This window comes from Lepidochelys kempii, chromosome 27 (genome assembly GCF_965140285.1).
Source record: "Lepidochelys kempii isolate rLepKem1 chromosome 27, rLepKem1.hap1, whole genome shotgun sequence".
Taxonomy (NCBI): domain Eukaryota; kingdom Metazoa; phylum Chordata; order Testudines; family Cheloniidae; genus Lepidochelys; species Lepidochelys kempii.
Genome location: NC_136406.1, coordinates 15,695,903 through 15,703,198, shown reverse-complemented (window position 1 = coordinate 15,703,198; position 7,296 = coordinate 15,695,903).

Below are 7,296 nucleotides of genomic sequence, written 5' to 3'. Positions count from 1 at the left end.
GGATCTGGCCAAGCGGGGTCCTGCCCCAGGGCACCCAGCTGGCATCAGCACTGTAGCCGCTTGGCAAAGGGGCCAGCTTGGGCCCCTGCCCCAGGGAGCCCCGGCCCAGCCCCTGGTCCAGGCCAGCGGGTCACCTCCCCCACCCCCTGCAGGGCTGGACCGAGGCACGTTAATTACGATTAACGCAGACCCTCCTGTGGGAGCCCATGCGGCTCTCGGGGGCCACGCGAGGGCCAGGGTCCCAGCAGCCCTGGCCGCAGGGCTGGAGCCGCGCTCAGAACCACAACGCTGGCCTGGAGACGCCACCGTTCCTGTGGCAAGACCTTTGTGCCCCATGGACACCGGCACTTTGCTGGCAGCGCCCCACGGGCCTCCCCCCGAGCCCAGATGGGCAGGAAGCTGCCCCGCCTGGGGGAAGGGGCACAGGCCCAGCCTGCAATTACCCAGCACAACCCGCGCCTGAGAAGGGGGGTGCCGGCTCTGGGGCTCACGGACGTCTGGCCCAGGCTTCAAGCCTGGGGAGCTGGACTCCTGGGTCTGACTCCTGGCTCAGCCGCTGAATCCCGGCCTGGCCTGGGGTAGGGCCCTCCGCTGACCCCGGGCACTCGGGGCGGATTCCCAGAGGCCTCTAAGCAGCCGCCGGTCTGGCTGGGGGCAGACACCACCCAGGACATGGTGGGCCCTGCCGGTGCAGGGCTCCCCTTACCTGGGCCACGCTCCCAGCCCGGCCCGCTACCCCTGCCCGTAGCTCTCCTGCGCCAAAATCCCCCTTGCAAAGTGGGAGCGCAGACAGCAGCCAGATCTCAGCCCCATGGGATAATGGGGTGGGGGTTGGGACCAGCCATTTGGGGCAGAGCCTGACCCAGCCGCCAGGCACAGCCCTGCAGTGCCACACATCACGAGTCAGGCTCCCTGCAAATCATGCGAGGGGCTTTGAACTCAGGAAACGATGTAAAAGTAATAGCTTTGGGGGGCTCTTTATTTGCCTTCTGCTTGTTGAGCTTTTAGGGTGCTCTGCGGTCCCCATGTGCAGCTTTTTCCACAGCCAGGAGGGCTGGGGACTTACTGGCTCTGTCAGAAGGAAGGCTGAGATCGGCACAGACCCACTTGACTCCAGGAGCTGGGGCTTTAAGGAAAGCAATGATTATCCTGAGACTCACGACAAAACCATAGGAGTTGGCCACGCTGCGCCGCTCCCCAGCTCCAGGCACCGGCCAAACGGACACCCCAGAAGCAGGGCCGCCCAGCCAGGCCGGAGCAGCGCGGCCGACAGAGGAGATGGGGCTCAGGTGTATTTTGGGAAATCAACCAAAGCCGGAGCCGCCTGGGGCCTAGGGAGCCCTGCGGGGCTGGCAGAGGGTTCACCCCTGGGCAACTGGCAGTGAAGGCCGCAGCAGGGGGGGAGCATTTACTCGCTGTGTCAATCACCTGCTGGGGGAGACATGATACAGCCAGCCAGGGTGCCCCCTCCCTTGCAGCACCCCCAAACTGCCCCCTCGCCCCCAGTCAGGGGGGGGCTCAGAAAGGGGGACCCAGCCTGGTGAGGGGCCAGGGGGATGTCGGTGCCAGCAGGTCTGAGGTAACAAACGGGCCCAAATATCTGTCGCCCCCCCCCCCCCCCCCCGGCCATGCCGCCCTCTGAACCTAGCACAGCATCTGACTCCAGCCAGTGGCAGGGAGTTCCACAACCCTGTCACGTGCTGCGCCGCGGAGCAAGACTCACGGGCAGCGGGGAGGACGCAGGGACCGCAGGGAACATCCCTCGCCCGTGCTCCAGCGACCGGGCCCCGCTGCCCGGCTCCGAAAGCCGGCCGGACTGGGACTGCCGGGGGGGGGGGGGGGGGGGGGAGAGAGAGGGAGCCCGGGGGATCTCATCAGCTCCTCCCGGCAGGCGCTGTGTGTTGCCATGTTAAGCCGGTTGCTTGGTAACATCCTCTGGGGAAAAGGAGCCATAGCAAAGCTCCTTCCCCGTCAATGCCAGACGGAGCCCCCCAGTGCCGGGCCTGACGCCCCCCTGCCCCTTCCCCGCAACGCCTGCAGGAGGGACCTGGCTCCTGGCCCCAGCTGGAGCCGGGGGTGCGCGTGATCTTCTGCTCCTGGGTCCAGCTTCTAGCTGCACTACCTCAGAGAGACCCCCCCATGCTACCCCACTTCTGCCCCAACCCCCCTCTAACCTCATGACCCCAAAATCCCCTGCCCCCAACACCATCCCCCCCATAACCCTCTGCCCCCAAAACCTTCCACACCCTGGCTCACCAACTCTTCCCTTCTCTCTGTACCCCCCTGCAGGGGGTAGGGGGCTGTGACCGCACTCTTCAGGCGGAGCTTCCTGAGCCCAGGGTAGGGGCTCCCCACTTCCCTGCTAGCTGGGGTGACTGGCTGGACCTTTGCCCAGGTCTCTGGGGCCTCAGTGTGACCCAGCTACCAGCAGGCCTGAGCCAGGGCTGGGGCCGACAGGCGGGCTGAGGCTAGCAGGTCCCCTCCCTCCTACCGGCTGTGGGGTAGAAGGTCTCAGCCCAGCATGACCCAGGGGAGCTGATCTCAGCCCCACTCCTCTGCAAGTGGCACTGCTGAGGCCTGGCAGCCTGTGCCAGCCCCTCCCCCAGGGACTCAGCTGCATTTAACCCTAGCCCTTCCCCCCTCCTCCCCCCCCGGGACCAGCAGAGCCCCCCCCCCATACCCCCCGGCTCTGCACACCGCTGCAAGAAGGAGCAGGGCGACAGCACGTACCAGCTGAGCCGCAGATGGGAGCCGAGAGCTGCCTGCCACGCAGATGGTGCCGGGGAGTTGGAGAAGAGCTGCCAGCCGGGTGCAGCTGAGACAGTGCCCGGCTTCGTGTTCAGAGGGGAGGGTGCAGGCTGGGCCCCAAGCACCTGGGGGGACAGAGAGTGGGCACAGAGGGCACAGGCCGGTGCCAGCAGCTGCTGGGGAGGACCCAGGAGCTCTAGGCCCAGGACTTTGATGGAGGCACCTGCCCCCTAGGAGCAGGGCAGAGACCCACCCTGTTCAGCTCCCATAACTGTCCCAGGGAACGAGCGCACCCGATATTCCAGCCCCACTGCGCGGGCGTCTCGTGAGGGGACAGAGTCCTTGTCCACCTGAGCAGCCAAGACAGAGGGAGGGGATATGGGCACAGAGCTGGGACCCAAAGCCAGGAGCCCCGCCCTGCCCCCCATACCCCTCTCTCACAGGAAACACACCTGCTCTGACAAAGCATTGCTGGGATCGGGGCTTTTGCAAATGGATTTATTGGCTGCTGCTAACTCTCCTACCGAGCCAGGAACAGGATCTGCCCCCCAAACCGGGCATGAAACGTTCAATTCTCTCAAGCAACGAAAAGCAGCCGGCGGCGGGGAGAGGAGTGTGAAGCTTCCGTGGCACCGTTCACAACAGACCGTGCGGGGGAGGGAAAATTACAAGCATTCAAGACAGGGAAATGTTCTGTTTGAGCGAGAAATTTTAACTGGTTTTCACGCCGCAGTGCTGGGAGTGAAAAGGGAATTTTACCCTCCCGTTTCAGAGAACAAGATCAGCCTGTGTAGAAAAAATACAGCTCCTCCCCGGGCTTCAAGCCGGAGCTAGGATCCCCAGTCACAGCCCAGGACCCCCCGCCATGGCAGGCAGTGTACATTATTTATGTCTGTTATGATAGCACCTAGGAGCCCCAGTCATGAGTCCCACACCAGGCGCTGTAGAAATCCAGGACAGAAAGATGGCCCTGCTGCAGAGCACTGACAATCTATCAACAACTTGCTGAAGAGATGGGGAGACTGAGGCAGGGGGCACCGTACAGTCACACAGCAAGTCCATGGCAGAAACGGATCACAAACCAGGAGGCTTCACTTTCTAACCCCCTCCTCATACCCCTCTCCCAAAGCTGGGAAGACAGAACCCAGGAGAGTTGAGTCCTGCTCTGACCACCAAACCCCACTCCCCATCCAGTCCAATTCCAGCTTTGCCACTGACCTTCACCGCTCTCTGCCTCAGTTTCCCCTCTTGCCCCTCACATATTTAGGCTGTAAGCTCTCTGGGGAAGGGTCTGCCTGTGCAGCCTCACCCAAGACCCCTAGCTGCTACCCTGATGCCCCTCACAGAGGTGCCCTGCAAAACCAGTTTCACTCGGGGAGGCGCAGCAGTCCCCAGGGGAAGCTGCTGGCTGAATCCTCAAAGAACCGCGCTCCAGGGGGTTTCCCACATCGCCCTCTGCAGTATCGAGCTCGGAGCCACTTGTGCACGCAGCAGGGCTCTGCTGCGTGGGACTGGCCCCAGCCGGGAGGTCACAGCCAGTAAGCAGCTCGGCCCACTCACACCCAGCTGCCTACAGCGAAGGGGCAGTTTCACCCGGTTTACCAGCTGTCGGCCCCACAAGCCAAAGCAAGATCCCAGCCCCGTGAGCAGCAGGGTCGAGTGGCCAGGACTCCTGGGCAAGTCACGTCCCCTCGCCCCAGCTGGCTCGCGAGCGTCAGTGCCAGGAAAGCTTTGGACCACAGGTGCTAGAGGAACAAAATGCAAAGGTTTCAGTGTGATCTGAGAACAGGTGCTGGTGTCCCTGCTCTCCTCTGCAGCGCCCCAGCAAGCCTTGGCCCAGCCCGACTGGTCTGTCTTGGGTCACCGTCCCTTCCTTGCAGCTGGGGTGCAGGTGAAACGGGCCGTAGCAAAGGGCTGGGCTGGCTAGGCCTGGCTTAGCAGAGGGGGCAGGAAATGAACGGAGAGTTTGTAGCTCTTGCTGTGGGAGGGGCATGGAGGCTAGTGGTTAGAGTGTAAGGAGTCCCGGGTTCATTCTACACCTGCAGCGAAGACCCCCTCAGCTCCTCTGAAAGGGCAAGGCCTGCCCAGAATGCTCCTGGGAGGGGCGGCCTGCCTGCTCTGCACCCTCCCGGCTCCCAGGGTGCGTGCCAAGCCCTCGTTCCAGCGGCCGGGCCACCCGGCAAGTTTACTGGCGCTCTGCAGCACGGCTCCCGGTCTGCTCATCGCTGCCTTGGGCAGCATTTCAACACGGGCCCTTCCGAAGGCGGGTGAAGGACAGGGAACCTCACACCCCAGGCTGGCTGCACCCTGCACCCGTGACGCAGTGCCAGGGTGCAGAGATCAGCACTCATTGCCAGCACCCAGCTCCTCACTTGCTTTGCAAGGACCTCCAACTGCCTCAGCAGCTGGCTACCAGCAGCAGCCTTCCAACAAGCCGGGCAGTGTAAGTGGTTTGGCTACCATCGACGGTGGCATCTGCATTGGCCACAGCAGCCGCTCTGGTCTGTCGGGCACACCCACAAGTTCCTCCCATGCAGCTGGGCCCATGGATTTTACCCGCCAAGGAAACAAATCTTTCATGAAAGCAAGTTGTAGGTAAGAACTAAAATAGCTCCTGGCGGCGCTTCAGCGACCACGTCCAGGAGGCAGCTGAATAGCCACGCAGGGGCACTGACCGGCCAGGGAACCGTTTCTCATCAGCTGCAAATCGGAACAGAGACCTGGAAAGCAGCTGGTAAGAGCAGGCAGGAGTCAGTGAAGAACAGACCATTGTAGCGTTCCAGTTAGCATCCCACACAGGAGGGCAAGCAACAGAATATTGGCAACATGTACAAGTGCTAGAAATCCAGCGACTACGAGGGGTGAACTAGAGCGCGGGGCATTAAATGAGGGTATGGCTGTAACAGACAGAGTGGTAACCTGGTGGATGTGGTAATACCAGGGTATAAAATAAGCAGGAATGACAGAGTAGGTCATGGTGTGGGGGAGCGGCACCATACGTGAGAGAAAACATCCAGTCAAATAAGGGAAAAACCTTTAATGAATCTAACTACACCATAGGAGCTCGATGGCTAGAGATTCCAGGCTTGAATCAAAAGAGTGGAGCAGAAGGAATATCCTACCAACCATCAGATCAGGATGGTGCCAGGGACTGTGAAATGCTCAGGGAGATGAGAGAGGCGACAAAGGCAGAAAATGCAGTAATAATCGGGGGTCCTCCAAGGAGCTGTAGTGGGGTCTGTGCTGGTCAACACATTCATTAATGATTTGGGAAAGCAGGTGAACAGTGAGGTGGCAAAATCTGCAGATGATACAAAATGACTCATGGTCGCTAAGTCCAAAGCTGGCTGCAAAGAGCTACCAAAGGATCTCACTAAACTGGGGGAGAAAACGGGCAGATTCGTATGGTAGGTTCTCCATTCCCCTGATCATTTGAGTAGTCCTTCCTTGCAGTTTGAATTCCCTCTTTCTTAACCATGGATGTTGGAAAAAGTAACCCCAACTACATATACAAAACAATGGGGTCTAAATTAGTAGTTACCGCTCAAGAAAGATCTTGGGAGTTGCCATGGACCGTTCCCTGAAAACATCTGCTCAGTGTACAGTGGCAGTCAAAAAAGTGACCTGAACGTTAGGAACCATTAGGAAAGGGATCAATAAGACCGAAAACATCAGAATGCCACTATATATATCCATGGTACGCCCACATCCTGAACACTGCAGGCAGTTCTGGTTGTCCCATCTCAAAAAAGAGATATTAGAATCGGAAAAGGTGCAGAGAAGGGCAACAAAAATGATCAGGGGTCTGGAACAGCTTCCATAGGAGAGATTAAAGACGACATCTGAAGACAGGATGCTGGGGTAGAGAGACTCTTGGTCTGTCCCGTTCTTAAGTTCTCCTTGAAAGGGCTACAAAATTCTCTGCTTGCCCCTGCTGCCCTCTGTTGGCCAGCTGCTAGCACACAAAGAAGGGTTCTCAACTCATGTTTAACACAGGCCATTGCCCTTGAGGGTTGACAGAGGTTAAGTGTCTTGCTCAAGGGGCGAGTTAGGGACACCTGCCCTGCGCCAGCCCACCCCGGACTGCAGATTGTTCCACTAGAGCTACAGCAATCGCCGCCGTGGAAAAGGAGAGCCCATGCCATGTGACCCAGTTGCTCCTCACAGAGCAGCGTTTGGGAACCTCTGCACCAGACCCATTAATATATTCCACAAAGAGGTTTAAAAGCTGCCCACCCCATCTGCCTCTCTCAGCTCTGCCCACCTCCAGCATCTCACCGACTCCTCCTACGCTGAGCCCAAAGGGAACCTCAGTGCCTCTCACGTGGGCCCAGCCGAACAGCCCAGGGTAAGCTGCCTCCATGGTACGGATTCTTTCACAACCTATCCCAGACACCAGCGGAAGCCCAGCCCCACTGGCGTGCCAGACGCAGACAGCCCTGCAATGCTCTGCGGAAGCACGGCGCTGGATGCAGGGTCGTTACACTCCTGCCGAGCGCTATGCAAGTGCGTGCTCAGCGCCACCTAGGCGGCCGCAGTTCCACCACA